Source organism: Mugil cephalus, chromosome 3, assembly GCF_022458985.1.
Source record: "Mugil cephalus isolate CIBA_MC_2020 chromosome 3, CIBA_Mcephalus_1.1, whole genome shotgun sequence".
NCBI lineage: Eukaryota > Metazoa > Chordata > Actinopteri > Mugiliformes > Mugilidae > Mugil > Mugil cephalus.
Window position 1 is genome coordinate 12379354 of NC_061772.1, and position 19041 is coordinate 12398394.

The window sequence follows — 19041 nt, forward strand, 5'->3', positions numbered from 1 at the left end:
CTGTGGTGAAGAAACACGTCCTCAGGCACCGTCCACGTTTATAAACATCCAGTAGGTTCTCAGCAGTTTGATGCAACAAGTGTTTCCCATCATGTCTAATACTGCTAGCTAGCACGAGGAGCTAACTTGTAACGGGCCGCAGTGTGGTCACGGATTAGCATCAATTAAGTAGAATTCGCAATAGAAAAGGGATCCCACTAACTTAAGAATTTACAGTTTACTAAACTAAGATTTTTGCGTTGACTTGTTGCTCTTTCTCGTTCGTGTCTCTCCTCTCGGTCCCACCCACCTGGAGGCCCGGTGGGTTAACTTGAACATCACTAACTGGCTAATCAAACACATTGACATCTGTCCATACCATTAAAGCTACAAGACTGTGGTGCGTTCATGAACCAAGTCAAACATAGGACATTCCGTATACTTAATGAATCTTCCCAAATCCTCTAATGTAATTTCCGCAGTTTGCACTTTGCAAATTCCTGCCAGAAAGATAAAATCCTCTGGCGGTATGTTTGGTATGTTTGGCACCCCTGCTCTAAAGCATTCAGTAGTACTTTTGTTGTATTTCATTACTGACTTACATATTTTGCATGTCACTGTAGTATGGGCTTCGTGTTGAGTGAAGTATTTTCCACTGCTAGTTTGCTGCAATGACTTGTGATGTGCGGTTCGATACGTCCCATACCAGGTCTTTATGCTGTGAAATCAATTGTCAAATCAAAATATCAATACTTTCAATACTTCAGTCAGTCAAGGTAATGTAGCAGGCCTACAGTGGAAAGCAACTATTGAATTGTGACTTGAAATACACAGCTTTATTTTAGGTTTACCAGACACATTAGGGTGTATTGGGTGAACATCACTAGCAATAACTAACTAGGCTCCTCAACTGTTTGTTCTTATTGTCACATGATCAGTGACTAGTGTACATGATGCTTAAAGCAATGAAGTCAACAAACCGACTAGTCGACTTGTCTGTACAACCCCTAATGGGAGGTTTATTTGTATGTTTCAGTGTTTGTTAAGCAATCTGTGTGCAAACAAGTCTGTGTTTGGTGTCAGTTTCCATTTGAAACTAAATTTGCAGAACCAAACACTTTATCAAAGGTTGTGTTTCATTTAGGTGTACTGTTAATGAACAACAAGTAATTAGCTACTAGCATTTGCTGCATTAGGTAACAAGTAGGCCTAAATGCTTTGTGACTCTACAAGAGCTAGGCAACATAAGCAATCTGGTGAAAGCATGTGTAAATCTGCCTTCCATAAACAGAGAAGCCAATTAGTAAATGAGGAGCAGCTGTGCAGGCGAGCAACTGATAACAAGGGCAGTCGACAGAGTTGGTGCTCATCACAGTTGTTGATCCAGTGTGCACACACAACCAACAATCCAAAACGTGCCACAGTATCACTCATGACCATTTGATAGGTTTACCCTTTAAGGTCGCAATGCGTAAAAGATCCAACTTCCAAAATTATCATTCAGCAGATGGTGGTGGTAGCATATTAGCAGAAAATGAGCACCCATGCTGCATTTAAATAGAGTTTGTTAACTCGTGGTTACGACATAGAAAGTCCTATACACTAAATGCTTGCCATTCAGGTTGTGATAAGACTTGCTGCCTGGTAACTGCTAGCAGCCAGAAGCTAACAGCAAGCTGACCACAATATGTTAACTTACCAAAATGTCAGCAAATGTGTCACAACTCCTGTAGACAGACATTATTTAATGTTTTCTTTGGACTTTTCTCATGTACACAGGGAACACGACCCCATTTGAAGGCAACATAAGAAACAAGGAAATGCACTGTGATTCCGAAAGGTCTCTCCTCCAATGTCCCCCAGAGCAAAACCATAAAGAATATTAATCCCATTTGAAACTTTTCTATATTTGTTCTTGTATGTGGACCTAAAATGCATTTTGAACTGTCCAAACAAGGTCAGTATGTCTGTTTCATTTATTACATAAAATTACCTTTGTCACTTTGGTAGAACTGTCTAGTCTAAACTGCACAGCCAACAGGTAACCTGGCAAACACAGTGTCAGTACTGCTACACAATTGATTACCTATATCACTACATGGCCAATTTAATTACCAGTGTAGAAGAAACACTTTAAATGTAAGCTTCATTCATTTCATCCGTCAAGAGTCATCTCCACTGGTGGAAATCAAAGCCATTTACACAGGATTGACAAGAGATTAAAACATACAATAGACTGCATAAATATGGACAAAGGAACTGCTCCTCAAAAGTGAAGCCAAAGCAAGTGGAGCCCCCCCCTTGTGACTGGCTGCAGTATAGGTCATAGGCTCCACCTCCTCCATGTTAGTGAATGGGCCCAATCTAAAACACTCAAATGCACGTCAAATTTTATGTATTATGTATTTGATATTGATATTGTTCATAATTGAGATGTCCATATGAAAAAACAAAATGGTGGGAAAAAATCAAAGCTGTATAGGAAAACAAGAATGCAAGATGAATCCTAAATCCAGTCACCCAAAATGTCACTAAATGTCTGTAAATAATCACTTACGTGTGCTTATTATTGGACATTTTAGTTGTGATGGACTTCTGGGATGACTGAGGTCTAGACTCCATACAAAATAATGTAATAATCTGTAATAATATAACACAGCACAGTTGTTTATTATATTGTGAACAAGGCTTAGTGCTAACACTGTTTTCACCCTTGAGAAGGCAAAGACATGATAAAATATGAGGCTGTCATTCAACAGTACAGTATAATCACCTTCTATGTTACAATAGAATAGGATAATAGGACAAGATTTGCCCACCTGATGGATGACTTTCCTTTGAACTGAACAGTAATGTACTTGTATCATGCATGTATGACCTGAATGTATAGAATAAACATGTATGGGGATGGGGAAAATAGCTGAGAGGAAGTAGCAGGAGAAGTCAGCCTAATGTAGTTTCTAAAGCCAGTGGTCTCTTGTCATTATGTCGCCCAGAGGGAGTAGGGAGACATGTGACAGAGACTGAGAGGATAGCGGTTTCCCCCAGAGAGCTGAAAGACGGTCTCAGCATGAAATACATCATGTAAGGCGTTTGGGCAAACATGGAAAACACATCAGCCTGAATGATACAACTTCTCTGTGAGTGTTCATTTCTCCCTATTTGTGTGTATCAGCATGTTTACATGTATGAGTATGTGTGAATTAATCGTTATTGACTATTATATTAAAAGCATGGTGCACTTTAAAAGCAGAAAACCATCATATTCCCATGTTAAATCTGCAAAGAGACCCGAATCAGGCCAAACCCAGGATGGGATGATGGCTTATTAATGCACAGGGACCTGGTACCCAACATATTCAGATTGTGCATTTAGCTTTTTGCCCCATTACGGGCAATATTAAGCTGAAGAGTGCAGGACCCATTTCCAAAGAGCCGGCCCGTAATGAGAGATCAGAGGCAAGGTTTTATCATAGGCAATAAAACATGAGAACTGCGTGTCTGTTAATAAGACCCCGAGAGGATTGGAGAGGGGGGTGAAAGGCGTGGGATCCTAGGATCAAAGAAATGTCTGCCTGGAGAGGAGAGGAGAGGAGAGGAGAGGAGAGGAGAGGAGAGGAGAGGAGAGGAGAGGAGAAAAGGAGTAGAGAGGGACAGAGTGACAGTGGACAAAAAGCAGTGGAATGAATTAAAAGTGAATACAAAAGGAAAGATTATATATTGTGAAAAAATAATGTGACTTTTCCACTCGGACTTACATGTGTGCCTTTTATTCTGTCGGCTTCTCATTTCTGTTAAATCAGCAGTGGCCTTTGTTCAGCTTAATAAGTGTGATGCACCCATTACATATTTGCCTTTTCTTTGTTATTCTCATACAGTCCATTGACGTGTCTCTCTTATTCTCCGCTGTTCTTTCCAGACAATTTAAAATTTTTCCTAGTTTCCTCCTTGCGTTTGAGTGTGACTATGGATATAGATAGATAAAATAAAAAATACACAATATACTACATATGTAAGAAGTTGCTGTGAAATGAAATGGATATACAACCAATAAATAAACAACCACGTGCGAAAGGCACCCCCCAAATTCCAGTGTGTCATTTGTCACATACAGATGACGAGTTGAACAGCCGGATGGCTTGAGGCAGGAGAGATTTCATGTAGCGTTCTTTGAGACAAAAGAGGCACACTGAGGGTGAGGTTGTTGTTTTTTGTCATACTAACAGCCTAATACTAAGACTGCTTTATATATTATCTTGATATATTACCAAAATCCACTGCAACTTATCGATTAGTCAAAAGTTAGTTGTTGCAGCTTTATGCTCAGCTTAGTTTAACGAGACCCAGCCACCAGCCCTCTCCAACAGTGATGCTGCTGACGCTATCCACAGTACAATAGCAGCCGGTGGACAGTCTGTTCACAGTGAAGGTAATGTCATCATGTCAAAAAGGCCACAGCTCTCGGTGTCTCGGGGACGAAGAGAAGGAGGCAAAACAAGAAGAACACAGAGATAGTTAAGATGTTGAAAATCAACACGTAGTGTTTTGTTGCTAGCTAGCTTAATTGGAGCAGGAAGTGGAGAGAGCATAACGTTACATGCAGCAATTGGACTACTAGCTAAAGCTAGTTTACTTAGAAGGATAAGATAGTAAACTTTGTCAGTTAACTAAATAATAGCAGCAAGAGTGACTCGTCAGTTGCAAAGTATTCAGGTGTATAAATAGCCTCCACTTTTTCTCTTGTGTCCTACTGCATAGACCACCATCCTGTGTGCCTAAGAAACCAGTTATAATGTTACGTTTTTATTGACAAGGAGACATCCAACATTAGACCAGAACTGCAGCCTGACCCTACTTGTAATGGTCAATGAAAATGCTTTTTTAGTTTACTCATGGTGTTTGTGTTTATAATAATATAGGGCAATAATGTGGCTTCTCATCTCATACTACTTAATCCTAACCAGGGTCGCGGGGGTTGCTGGAGCCTATCCCAGCTGGCATGGGGCGAGAGGCGAGGTACACCCTGGACACATCACCAGCCTATTGCAGGGCTAACACAGAGACAAACAACCATTCGCACCCACACGCACACCTAGGATCAATTTAGAGTCAACAGTTAGCCTAACGAGCATGTCTTTGGAAGTGGGAGGAAACAGGAGTACCCAGAGAAAACCCATGCAGACACAGGAAGAACATTCAAACTCCATCCCGAAAGGCCTGAGCTGGACCCCATCAGCGCTAACCACGAGCCACTGTGCCACCCAATAATGTGGCTTATTATTATATATATATATATATATATATATATATATGATACTATATATGACTATATAATATAATGAATACTATATATATTAAAAAATCTATTCATCTCTTTTCAGATGCACTTCTATGTCGATCATCTGCAGACATCTCTACCTCATATTTCAGCAATGTTGTAACAACTAGTCCCATCTACATCCATCATAATTAGAATAATGTTGTCTCACAACAGCTGTCTTATGATGACGTTACAGATGACTTTGCTGCAAAGAAGACAAAACGAGTGTAGACTTGAGGACGCAAGTCAACTTGACGCCTTAAGACCTCTCCAAATGTAGACTATGTCCAGTGTCACTCATTAGTCTCCAGGTTATTTGCACATAGGGCCCAGTGCTTATTCTAGGACATTGCTACATTATGCATATTATTGCACATAGGTTTTTTGAGCAATACTCTTATTATACTATATTCATATTTTGTTGTGTCTGCACTAGGTTCTGTTATATTTTATTATGTGCCATATATTGTGATTCATTTTGTGTACATTGAATGCATTTTAATGTTATATTTTGTATATTATAGTATTTATTGTTGCCCTTATATTTTTTATTGTTTGAAATCTTAGTGTGACATAAAGTGAAGTTGGATTGAATTTTTTTTAATACTGTTTTGTTTGTTGGTATTTTTTTGCATGTAACATGGAGTTATATTTGCCCATGTGTGCTTTAGAACAATGCCACAATGTGTATAATATACTGAGGTTTCTCTTATATAGTTAGTTTTTGTGCACCCTGTTTTATCCAGTTCTGTCTGCACTGGTTTCATCAATATACTGTATTTTGTGCAATATCTTATTGATGGGGGTGGGGGTGCCATGCCATAATTTCACCTAGGGCGCCAAAATGACTAGGTCCGGCTCTGCTCACTCGTGATTCTAAATGGGCTGTATGGGTGTAAATGGTTATCTGTTGTTCTGTTTCAGGCCTGAGAAGGAGTGCAGATCCATCCAGGGTGAAACTCACCTCTTGTTCAATGCCCCCTTTCCTTTGCTGTATTCCTGCGAGATGAATATATCAAAAAGATTGAGTGAATTCTCTTTGTCAGGCATGTTTTAGGTGAGACGTCTAAAAAGACAAGTTGTTTTTCTGTGCAAATATTCCTTGCAAAGATGGCAAAGAATCATCTACCATGTTGGCTACATGGATAGCAACACTGACCGCATGCTAGCATGCAAAGTTTCTCAGACTGTAGGTGTGTTAGAACCAACCCCCCGTGCCATCACTCTTAGGTTTCCTGAAGAGTGGCTTTGAAGCTTATTTCGGTGGTTCCCGCCCTCGTCATTTGGATAGAGCCTGATTTGTGGCTAATTTAGAAAACAAAAAAACAAAGAGGTGGAGCGTGGGTGGATGACGCATCAGCAGACAGTTAGGAAGGAAGCACCCAGCTGTCACTCAAAGTGTTCAAGGCCTCATGTATGCATAAATAAATAGTATTGAGACAAAACTTTGACTACTTGTTAAAGTGGTGAGTTGAATAGACGTTGAGTTAACGTCTCGACGGCTGTTGGTAGATCAACCATTGCAAGACATTGTAGCCTATTCATTAAAATGCTCATTTTGGGTTTTACCTTACTTTAGTGGAGTATTGCCAATCAAATTTCAAATTGCTTGAAATTTTTAATTTCAAGCATACTTGTGTATGTATTTTTCCATATCAAATATTACATGGACACATAAGTCCCAAACACGATGCAGTGCCACTTTCGTGAGAGGAAGCCCCGCGTAAAGTCCTTTTTCATCTCTCTACTGAGTGGTCAGAAATGAAAACATGACTGTGGAGCAGCTGCACTTGATGTGACACGAGCCTTCCCAATTTATTTTGATTGGCCCTGCGTTATGCAAGCCTCGGGCAGATTTCCCATGGGCAACTATGCATTCTCGCTAAGACTGGGGAAACTCCATGTGACATGTCTACAGGCAGAAGCTAGAAATGAAGCAAGAGCATCATCACAGCGGCCATTAAGCTACAGTCACAGTGACGTTTAAAGATGCTGATAGCAAGCGACTTAAATCAACTTTCCGTTTTAATCACTGTTTTAATACTTACAAGTCCTACTGCCGTGGAGGAATCTCCATGGCAACGGCATACATGCATCTAACAAGAGTGTCAATTAATCCCTTTCTCAACAGCTGATTGATTTTTAGTGCTTGTTTTAAAATGGAGGGCAATTATCCTGGCGAGAACTTAATTAAAGGTCTTTAAAAATTCTTTAGCAGAAGTTAATTCAGACTGTAAGATGGGCTAATGAGTCTGACTGGATTTATAATTGACTTCAACCCGCGTGGCATAGCTGCATTTGTGCCGGCGGAGGTGTGATTCGGCATGATCCTCATCTGCAGCTTCACTGCCGCCCCGCTGTGTTCATCAGGCACCACAGCTCTCGTTGCATTTGAATCCACATAAAAAGGCACAAAGCGTCTCACCGCCGTGGAATTACATAGATGTAGATGCATAATTAACTGATAGCAAATACAGTGGTTTCTCTGAAAACCCTTTCAAGTCAAATACGTTGCCATAATTATTTATGATTTCTCATCAGTCTCTCTGATCACATGCCGGAGCGCAGATTTAGATCAGCAATTAATTAAAAAATAAAAAATATTTAAAAAAAACACATGGTGCAGATCTGTCACTTTTACACCTAAGGTCTTGATTTTTTTGTAAGGGAGCTAAAAGAGAACAAATCTTTGAGAGGGACCCAGGGTCCAGGGTGGCCCTATGATTAAAGAAAGCTCAGAGGGCTAAAACCATCCTTTATACAACAAACTGATAGCAATCCAACCACCCACAGTGACCATGAATCACACAAACAAATTTGTGTATGAAGAATCATCCTGTGTGCCCACATATGTGCAAACACACTCCGTCTTCTGAATAAGCTCAGACTCACATCTAACCAAAAAAATCATTTTTCTTAGGTCTGTTTAGTTGGTCTTGTGGCACTGCATGGAAAAAAAAGGATTGCAAAGTGCAAAATGGGAGTGTAGTCCGTATCACTGGTTAAAATCAAAGAGAACAAGTGATGGATTAAGTTATATTCAGCTTTTTTTAGTAGATAAACACGCAGGTTTCAATGAGACAGATGACCTTCCTAGACTGGAATCCTTTTATATTTTTGATACAGGCCCAAATATTCTCGACTGCAGCCTCCATACTCATTATTAATTAACTTTAATATTGCTGGAAAGGTACTGGAATCTATTTAGAGATTCTGTTTCCTGTCCAGTCAAGGTTGCTGACAGCAATGTTGGGATGTCCTGATTGCATGGCAGATTAGATCCGAATGTCCCCTGAGAAATATGCCTTACATTAGAAAAAAAAAACAAACAACCGCTACGCCTGTAACCACACAAAAGCACGTAAAAATTAAGATGGTTTTCAAAGCATCTCCATCATTTCCTCACTCAGTGCCTTAACTCTTTACAAAAGTACAAATCAGCAGCTATGTTATGATATTTTCATAATTGCTTTTCTACATGGATTTTCTGTCAGTGGGAGTTTGAACTTCATAAACTGGGCAGGCTCCTCTGCCCACGTCAATCTGGAAGGCAAACTCTGTGCTGCTCTCGCTTCCCATCCTGCGTGTCCTTAATGAAGCAGGATTGATAGCACGCCGGCGGAAACACAGCTCACCTCATCAGCGAGCAGCCGGGGGAGGGACGCCCTCCAATAAATAGTGCAGTAAACACACAATTAAGGTCCCACATATCACCGCTCTGTTATTACATCCTACCAATTAAGCATCAGGGGCAACCTCCTCATTTGTATCGCTTTACGCCTGTAATCAGTAATTTTGTAATGATGTGCTGAGTCTCAGCTGCGGGCTCCACAACCAGCGAGAGGGTGGAGGTGGGTGGTGGTGGCAGTGGAGCGTCTGTCTTCTAAGCTGGGGAGTTTTGGCTGTTGTGCGCAAAACAAAATTGAAAGTTTCTACGTGTGAAAAATGTATGACACGCACAGACTTTTGTTCTAATTATCCTCAGCCTCATAATTAATTCTAAACAGCCACGAGCTGTTAATACATTTAACTGATGCTAAGCTATATAGGCCAACGAAAGCACGGCAGGAGCGCGCTCATCTGGTCTGACGCTCGCTTTAATATTGATAATGTTTCGAGCTCCAGGCCTTTTTTCATCAAGGCGATCTCAGGGGCTGAAGGTATTGTCGAAATGAAAGGTGCGCTGGAGTGAGTGAGTGTGCATTCATAATCTGTTTTTAGCACCATGTCTTGCACAAAAGGGATGAGCCTATTCAGTGGGAACGGCTCGGCGGATGTGGACCTGCCCAGCTTCACAAGCCGTTGGATTTCGAATGTTTGTGTTTGACTGCCACCTGGTGGAAGAGGCTGCCAAGAGGCTGGCTGATGTCTACACAGGTCTCATACACTTTAAATTAAGAGCATATTGTGGCATAAATTTACATACATGCTCTGGCCATTATAGGTTATTTTTGTGAGGTACTTGAGGTACTTTCAGCATAAATATGTTGTGTTAACTGACTCAAAGGGCGGTTCATTGACGGAGGTGGGATGACTAAAGACTGAGGGAACCGTGAAGAAGCAACAGCTGTAGACACCTGCATGACAAGCCTATTGTTTGGTGATGTCCATGGACTGCAACACCTTCAGCATAATTAATGATAATTAAATTAATTAGTCAATTTATGTGGAATCTGTTGCCATTTAACTCACATATCTTTTCATTCATCACTGGTAGTGGTTCCTGCTGCGACAGCGACTCAACAGAGAACATTTTTAGCCCCTGAAACGATGTTTCACTGCATTAAAAGGTAATTAAAACACTTTTCCTCCAATGTTGATCTGAATTCCTTAAAATTAAAGTGAGACTCTGCGCTTTAACATTCATTATATAATAAAGTAAGTAAATTGACAAAGGTAATGTCATGTCTATAAAGCCCAAGCATTGGCCTATATCAGCCCTAGCTGTTCAGACACCAGTGAGCCACAACATTAAAACCACTGACTGGAGACGTAAATAACATTGACCATCTTATGACAATACAATGTTCTGCTGGGAAACGTTTAGACCTGGCATTAGTGTGGATGTTACTAAGACATGTACCACCCACCCCAGCAGGATGCAGCCTGACACAGACACACACTCACAAAAAAAACCAATTTAGGAACCACTTAAAAAACGTGAAAAAGGGTTAGGGTTAGGGTTATTTCAGTAACCTGAGGCGTGTGAGCCTCAGAGAAAAAGAGGAAAATGTGAGAAAAAGAGGAATGACTCCTGAGGGCCTTTCCTGACATGCCTTTCATCAACACCCTCCCAGATGTGGCTGATTAAGGTAATCAAGCCCATGCGCAACTCAGAGACGCTTGCATTGCTGCTGCAAGGCTCGTAGGGTTAGTACATACCCAGGAAGGGCTCAAAGAGGATTCAGACAAAACATCATTAATCGTATAGCTACGGCGGTCTTTTGATCACCTTCAGATTGAACAGCTTTGTTATGAACTCCACTGCAACATCAAAAAAAAAAAAAAACACCCACTCACACACCTTAAGCGGTTATACTGATAAACCATCAACTGGAATACTTGGTGACTACGGCTTCCCATGTGACTTAAGTTTCTTTTCAGCAGTGCTGACGGCATTCAATAATCAAAGGTGCAGAAGTTTCCAAGAAGTTTTCAGGGGGCTTTTATTATTCACTAGGGATTAGAATTCTCTCCCAGAGTAATATTATGGGCCATGAATATGAGGTGTGAAAAATAATGCTACTCTATACAGACTCCTCTGGGCACATCGTGCCGGGTTAAAGGCAGATATTTAGGTTGTCTTCTGTAGTGTTTCCTCAGCCTGTGCTGCCTCTATTCATCATGTGCTGTAGCAGTAGTATCTCTGTCAGGGTTTTATTGACTGTAAAATTGTGATTCAGTACATCTGCCTTTGAAAGTATTCTTGTGGTTGTTTTAAAGGAAGCATAATCAGTTTCCCTCCAGGAAACAACAACAAAAGTATTAAGTTGGGGTTTTTGTAATGTTGCCATAGTTCTGTTGATCTGTCTGATTCTTTTGGGTTCACATTGTAATTGTTGGTCTCTTCGCTGCCATGGTGTCTTGGAAAGTGGGAGGGAACGGCCTGTTAAACGGTTCTTTAAATTGGTTGAATATATATTTTCATTAAGTTTTCATTTAATGCTTCAATTACAAAATGAACATACATACCTTTATATCATAAAATAAACACTTTTTTTCATCTGGTATATTCTCATCAGTCTGCTCTGCTGCAGTCGTCCTCGTGATCCCTTTTGTGTTGATCCATGTTTACGTTGCGGTTTACAATGTTTGTTTTTTTGTTTTTTTTTACTAAGATGAAACATATAACTGGGTGCCCTTGCCGTCGCCCATCCACTCTGTGGCAGATTGTGCCAGTGGGAATTCAGAAAGTCATCAGGTTCATGGATGAACAATCTGACAAGAGTGAAAAATGTGTACATCATTAGTGTCTTACACTGACAGCCTCAATTAACAATTAACAAAGCAAATGAAAACCACTGAGGAATATATGAATGCATGAATAATACATCAGAGCCACCCTTGCTAACATTTATTATTATTACATTATTCTGCTGTGCGTGTGTCAGGGGTAATTAGACTGATATAAAGTTTAGGTAGATATTTTAGGAACAGACTAGCTACGTATATACAGTCTTTTTTTTTGTAATTGGATTCCAACACTTAATTTGCTTGTCCCTACAAAATACCAATTCTTGAAATGTACGTGTTCACTCGTGTCCTCTGTCTGTATCCTGTACTCATGCATACTCATGCTCAGAGAGGTATTTAGATAGGCATCATTTTAATAGATGTAAAGCCATTGTTATTCTCGTCCGGTAGCTCATATACCCGCCATCGTTCCAAAATGATGCATGATGCTAGCTCTTTGAAGTACACGTCAAGATTGGGATGTTGTGTTGTCATGAATGCGAATGTCTTTGAGAGAAATACGCTGGCTGATGGCTGATTCTGTAACCAAGTCATAAAAACTGATAAAAGTAATAAAGTAATAATAATATGTAACTTTAATTAATAATTCATCTTGGTTAGCAGATATATTGCACCTGCACAGTGTGCTGCACAGTAATGTTGCTGTCCTAACATGTCCCTCAGCCTCTGTGTCTGATTCAAACTTTTAGGCAAATCGATTTGAGGCTCTTTTTTCAGTGTCCGTGCTTCTTTTAACGATAACTTACAGTCGATTAGCTGGACTTCAGAAGCAAAGATGTGTTACTACTGTTCTATTCTGATAATGAAAAATACTGTTCAGCCATTAAAAGAGACGGTGAGTTTACTTCCACGTAGAAGAACCGTGACATAAATTTACTTCACATTTAATGGTGGTTAGATAGATGCCATACTAAATTGATACAGAAACCCCTTTACTTTAACCTTTAGCTGCACATTATTCTGTTTCAAGTGGTATGTAGGAGGCTCCACTATACTGTTTATATTATTTAGTTAATGCTTGGATAGTGTGTGTGGAATTCAAAGACATATAGCATTTCTACTCTTTCCCTGCCAGTGTTGTGTCATCTTTTGTCAGTGGAAATACCAGAGTGATCTCTGGTACTTAAAGATTTGTGTAACAGTGTATGTCTTGCATTGTATACACCATGTCAGGCCTAACGTTGACTAGAAAGTGGCTTTGTGTTTTTGCTGAGTTTGTCATTTCCTGGAAAACCTTTAAAAAGGCCGGCGACTCATCCTGCACCAGTGGGCGTATACTAATGCTGCATCCACTCAAAGACAATTTTTTTACCATCTGGAAGGCTTCAGATGGAGCCTTGGATTTGTGTGGTGCATGGTTTTGTAGGTCGGGCTGGTTGGCCTCTGTGTTTTTACAAAAAAGAAACAAACGTACTCGCGAAAATTACGCTCTTGAGGGAACTTTAAAACTCAAGATTGACTATGATTAATTTCAGATACAGATGGGTCACACAAGCAGGTAAATCAGCCCATAAACCATAAAAGACTTAAGGGCTACTGTAACAACAGCTTTTCAGGTTTTTAATCACGGGTTTATTCACTGCGCCACAAGGGAATTTTTTTAATGGCCTTTGTGCACCGTTTCCAGTTTTAGTAATGGATTATTAATGTGAAAAAGACCCTTAAATTTGTCCGTAGCCCATTAAATGACCCCCGACTGATTGAATTAAATTACTCACTTCAAACATTAAAGGCACACTGGTTCATTTTGTAAATTAAATTAAACTGAGAAGAAAATCCAGAGGTAATCAGTTTTTCTTTTATGATGTGTCAAAGACCTTGAGGCGTCAAATAATAAGTAGTGTAACTCCAACATAAAGTGGCCGCAAACCAACTACGAACTGATCCCACTGAAAATATTGTCTGTTTCCCAAGTTTGCTGTAACTTATTGCTCTGTTGTCCTGAATCTACTATAAACACTTAACTGAGCCACAATGTTACACCATGACACGTGTCTCTTTATTATAATGAACATTATAACTTATTTGTCATTTATTGCACTACTCTGGCATTAGAAAATATGACTTGGTGAACTTAATCTGAGCTCAAAAGTAGCCCTACACCTGTAACTATGGTTAAAATCTTTGATCCTGAGCTAATTTGTTGACATCAATACAAGCACCAAGACCGAGTCCATGTCGGTGCCCTGCTGTTTTCCCTCCACACATCTTGACACTTAATTCCTGCCAAAGGAATATGGCAAAACTGCTAATTTCTGATCCGGTCTGGAAGAAGCGATTATCAAACAGGATGTCCGCCCTACAGGGGAACCACCTCAGAGTGAGGAATAGATGCAAAGGAAAAGTTGGGAGAAGATGTGCTGCTTGGAAAAATGTTTCAAACTGAAGAGCTACTTTTCAAGGTGTGTGTGTGTTGACTGTGGAGGAGTAGCAGTCGGGTATGCATCTGTATCGGCGACGGATAAGAAGCAACATTTAGTGACAATTCAGACTGATGGTGCTGCAGCACTCTGGTGGTGAAGGTAGTGGCCAAATACCACGGGTCAGATGGTAAACAAGAAAGAAGACAAGAACAGATGCCTAAGAGACAAGGATATTATTCCCCATCTCTGTTTTAGATTAGATCTTTTATTCTCTCATTCCCATTCATTGCTGAAAGTGATTATTAAGTGGAGGTCGACGGTAGAGAGGAAGGAAATTTTAATTATAACTAGAGATCTGAGGAAGGTAATAGGAAGGACAGAGACATAAAATAGAGTGAGATATAAATCACGGGAACAAAGAACAGGGTGAAAGGTCATGTGTAGGTTGATAGAGTTGATAGAGAATGAAAGATGGCCAAGCTATTTGGTCATCTTTGACGTGAGTTCACTATCTCTGATTATATTCAGTAGCCTTCTTCTTTTTTTTTTCTTTTTTTTCACAATGGAGTGGCAAGACAATGTAATTTCAAAATTGTCATCAAACGTGTCCTGTAATTGATCATCAAAAATATGACAATTACTTTGTAACAATTGGAGAATAGGTGTGCACTAGTTGCATGTATTTTGTAGATTAACAACCTGGTTTGCTTACCATGAACTCTAACTTGAATAATTTTATTAACAGGAGTCTAGTAGTTATAGCCCATATTACTGATGTTATACAGACATGAGCACCTACCTACAATCTATTTATTATTGGTGCAAGTGTACTTTATATGTATGATCCTGGTACACAACTGCAGTTAACAGCATCAGCAATGCAATATGAATAACAAAAAAAAAAAAAATCATGTACACAAGGGTCTCTTCTTGCAACAGATATTTTGTCATTTTTACAATAATTTATGTCTAGCCTCTAGCTGTCCAAAAAAACCCACACATTTTGGATTACCATGACGTGGATGACTGAGAACCTTCACAGACAGCATCTAGTTATCCTTTAATTGTCTATAGAAAGTTCACAGGATAACTTCTCGTTCTTCCCTGCCTAAAAGAAGAAAGTATCACCTTGAAATCAAAATCGCAGTCACATAAGTGCTGTTATTGGACATTAAAACATCAAGGCACACATTTTCTATTATTAAAGTAATACATCAAAATGCCTACTACTCAGAGAAGGTGTTATGAGGATTTAACATAATTTGGTCTGTGAGTTTTTGTTGTTGCTGTGAATATAACATTTTATATTATATAAAGCGTAGTTCATATTACACTGCTTTGCTATCCATAGTTAGAGGGGATTCTAGAGGCTTCTTGGACACTGGACAAAGGTTTTTACTGGACTGACTTAAGTTAACTGTCAGTGATAAAACTAATTAATGTGATGCTGGTGCAAGTTGTTTTATTCAAATGTCTCCATTGTAGTTAAGGATAGACTAATAAAAATCCTTCCTGCATTTCACAAATAAATTCACTGATATGAATCAAGTTGTAATTCAAAGACTCAGATTTGGGGAAAATGTTCATTTCTTTTGTTGTTGTTTTATTTATTCAGAAGTTGTTCATTAACAAGAAAGATTCCATTAATTTGAATTAATTTCCTTATCATCAGAGACATTATCATCCAGTTCAACATTTGGATGATATTATTTCTGTTTAAGAGAAATACTAATTTTAAGTGGTGTATGTTAAACTGCATTTGTGTAGTGCAAGACTTGAAAGCTTGATAGGCAACAGACTGATCCTTCCAAAGATTTCAATAATTAATGCCAAGGATTGGTGCTGCTCCAAGAGTGAATACATTTATGCATAGAATTGGCTGCAGGGGAGTTATTGACAACAAGAAAAATATAAAATTAATCCAAGACTCATCTTTAACCCTTCACCAAAAATATGATATATATATAGTTAGTTGACAACGTTTCATCAACCAAAATTTGTTATTAAGTGAATGTGTCAAAGGAGCATGGTCTGAAGAATATCTCATTTCTATTAAACCAGCAATGGGAGGTTTCAACGTAATTTCATGATCCACATGTCAGTGTTGTGAGAACCAGTGTTCACGAGTCCCATTTAATGGATCCACCACGGAAATGGAAGCGTCAGACACGTTTGCTGGTACAACAGCCCCTCAGAGACTTATAGGTGTGTTTTGCTATTGTTGTTGTTTGTTCAAACAAGTCCCTTACATTAAGTTTAAAACTGTGTCCTTCCCCAGTAAACAGCACAGGTAACAGACAATTGCATGACTGAATTGCACAAATACAAACAAAACAAACCATCAGAGTTTGCGTATGAATTTTGAAATAAATTCAGTTTACAAACAAACTCAACATTTAAAAAAATTCAACCTCTGAAAAACAACCTCAAAAAGAGCCAGTCTCAACATCCGGGTAACCAAGGAGAAGCAATTGAACCCTGCCTCAATTCATCCAACGTCCAGCTAATCACGTTACGCTCTAGTGATCATGATACCCAGATGTTGAGACCAACTCTTTTTGAGGTTGTATTTTTGAGGTTGTATTTCAGACCCTGAATTTGTGAGGTTGAATTTTCATATTTCATATTTTTGGTGAAGGGTTAAATATCAGTAATGAATTCATTTTAGATTTTTTCTTGTTGTCAATAACTCCCCCGGAGCTGATGCCATGCATAAAACTTCCATACTTATTTTCCAAGTTGTGACCAGTACACAGTATTTTTAGTACTTTATATAGTGTTTGTGATTCACCAGACAACCAAGCACAGTGGTGGGAGCATCATGTTGAGGGGAAGCTTCTCAGCGGCAAATCCTCTGTTCTGGGGATAATTTACAAAAAAATTGCAGAAGGACATCACTATAGAAATGAATGGTTTGACAGAAACAGGTTTTCACTAAATCTGAGCAAGACAAAAGTAATGCTGTTTGGCAATAGTAAACTGAATACACAGGTAATTATAAAGATAGATGGGCTGGAAATAGAAAAAGTTATAAAAGTTAACTTAATAAAGTTATAAATAAAGCAAAGAAGATTTGGGATCAGAAGTCACCTCACACTCTTTACTGTTGAGTCAGGTGACGACCCAGAGAGTTTTGAAGAGAGACCTGATCCAAACCTGAGCCAGACGCCCGACATGACAGACGTCGGGCCTCTGCATTGCAGGACAAATCTAGACACGAGGACATAAGAGGTAAGAGTTTTATCCTCAGACTGTGTAACAGAACATGCTGCGTAATGGTCTCTAAAGTAACGGTCTCATGCATATTTATTCCTATTTTTAGTTCTGTGTTTTAGTAACAATATGTGTCGACCTGAAGCTCAGCATGCTCATCTGTGTTGCAGCTACAGCAATACAGAGGATGGCTCATACTGAGGGTAAGACAGCTACAGGGAGAGGTAAACACTAGTGGGAACTGCACAGTAAAAAGAGTTGAGCAGGAACTTCAATTATCAGAGCTGTGAATTAGAGAAAGTCTGGCTAACTAGGGAATGAACTGTCTGAGCGATCCTGCTATGCTGATTGGTTGTAAGCTGGTCACATGTTCCATGGGTGCCATGTTTGAAACATCTAACCCATAGAGAAGTGGCAATAATAGAGAGTAAAGTTGGATTAATAGTTAAAATATGCCACAGTGCTTAGTCTACGACTGCAGCAAAGGATCAGGAAAACACTGGGGAAAAACAGAGAAAATCATGGGAGCAAAAGATTAAAAGGAAGAACTGGATGTCAACTGATTTCTCCCTATTATGTGATATTAATGTCAATGCTTGTTGACGTTTGTTAAGATTTTATACAGAAAAAATAAGTCATACCATCATTAATGTGTAACATTAACACCGCTTTACAAAAGAATTCAAGAAAGTTTGAAGTTAACCAAGCCTTATGTTACCCTTATGCTGCCTAGTTTTCTAGACTAAGTCATATATACTGTGAAACCCTATGTGCATTTATGTCAATATAGATGACCAAATTTAATTGACACATAACTTTGCCTCAGTTACTACTAAGTTAGTAGTGGCTAGATATTAATAATGATAATACTAAATAACAGTAAGAACAGTTTAATTTTCACTACTTCTGAGTATATATTTTTGAGTCATTTCAGACTTTTAACAGCGATGGATGAACACGGGAGACTGAGGAGAAGGTAAACACAGCTCCATGACTGATGAGGTGATTGGGCTACATAGCATTTTTACAGGCTCATTCATCTTCCCTCCAATGTATCTAACATGGCGCCCATGGTTTGAGTTGGCCAGACTCTCTGATATACGGATCTGATCTGATCATGCATTTAGCCCCCCCTATTGACCAGAATCAGACATTGCATTCTTGGAAGGCCTGACTGTTTTCATGTTTTTCTTTTTTACACCTTGGATCCTACTGCAGATTATCACTTTACTCCGGACGTCTACGTATGCAAGCGTCACAGTAATTTGATGCCTTCACTGACCACCTGACTAAGTAGGACTGATCCTGTCCCTGTGGGAAAGACTGCAACTGAAATTCTCAGATTCATTTTTTGTCATGAAGCTACTTCATTCAGTGTGATAACCTGGATTAAAACAATCCACATATACATTTTAGTAATGTAATATCTAATAGATTTCTATTACACATTTAAATAATAGAAGTGTATAATAAAATTAGTAAAAATGTTATATACATAAAGTCAAGTTACATGTAAATAATAAACCACTCAGTACTTACTGCTGTAATAGCTCTGCAAAGGTCCCTCTGTGAGACTTTATGTTGATCATACATGGTGGTGAAGGCTCTATTAGAGTCCAGAAGAGCATGATGTTGTCATAGGATGCAAATCTACGTGATAATCAGACACATTATCATTTAATGTTCTGCTTT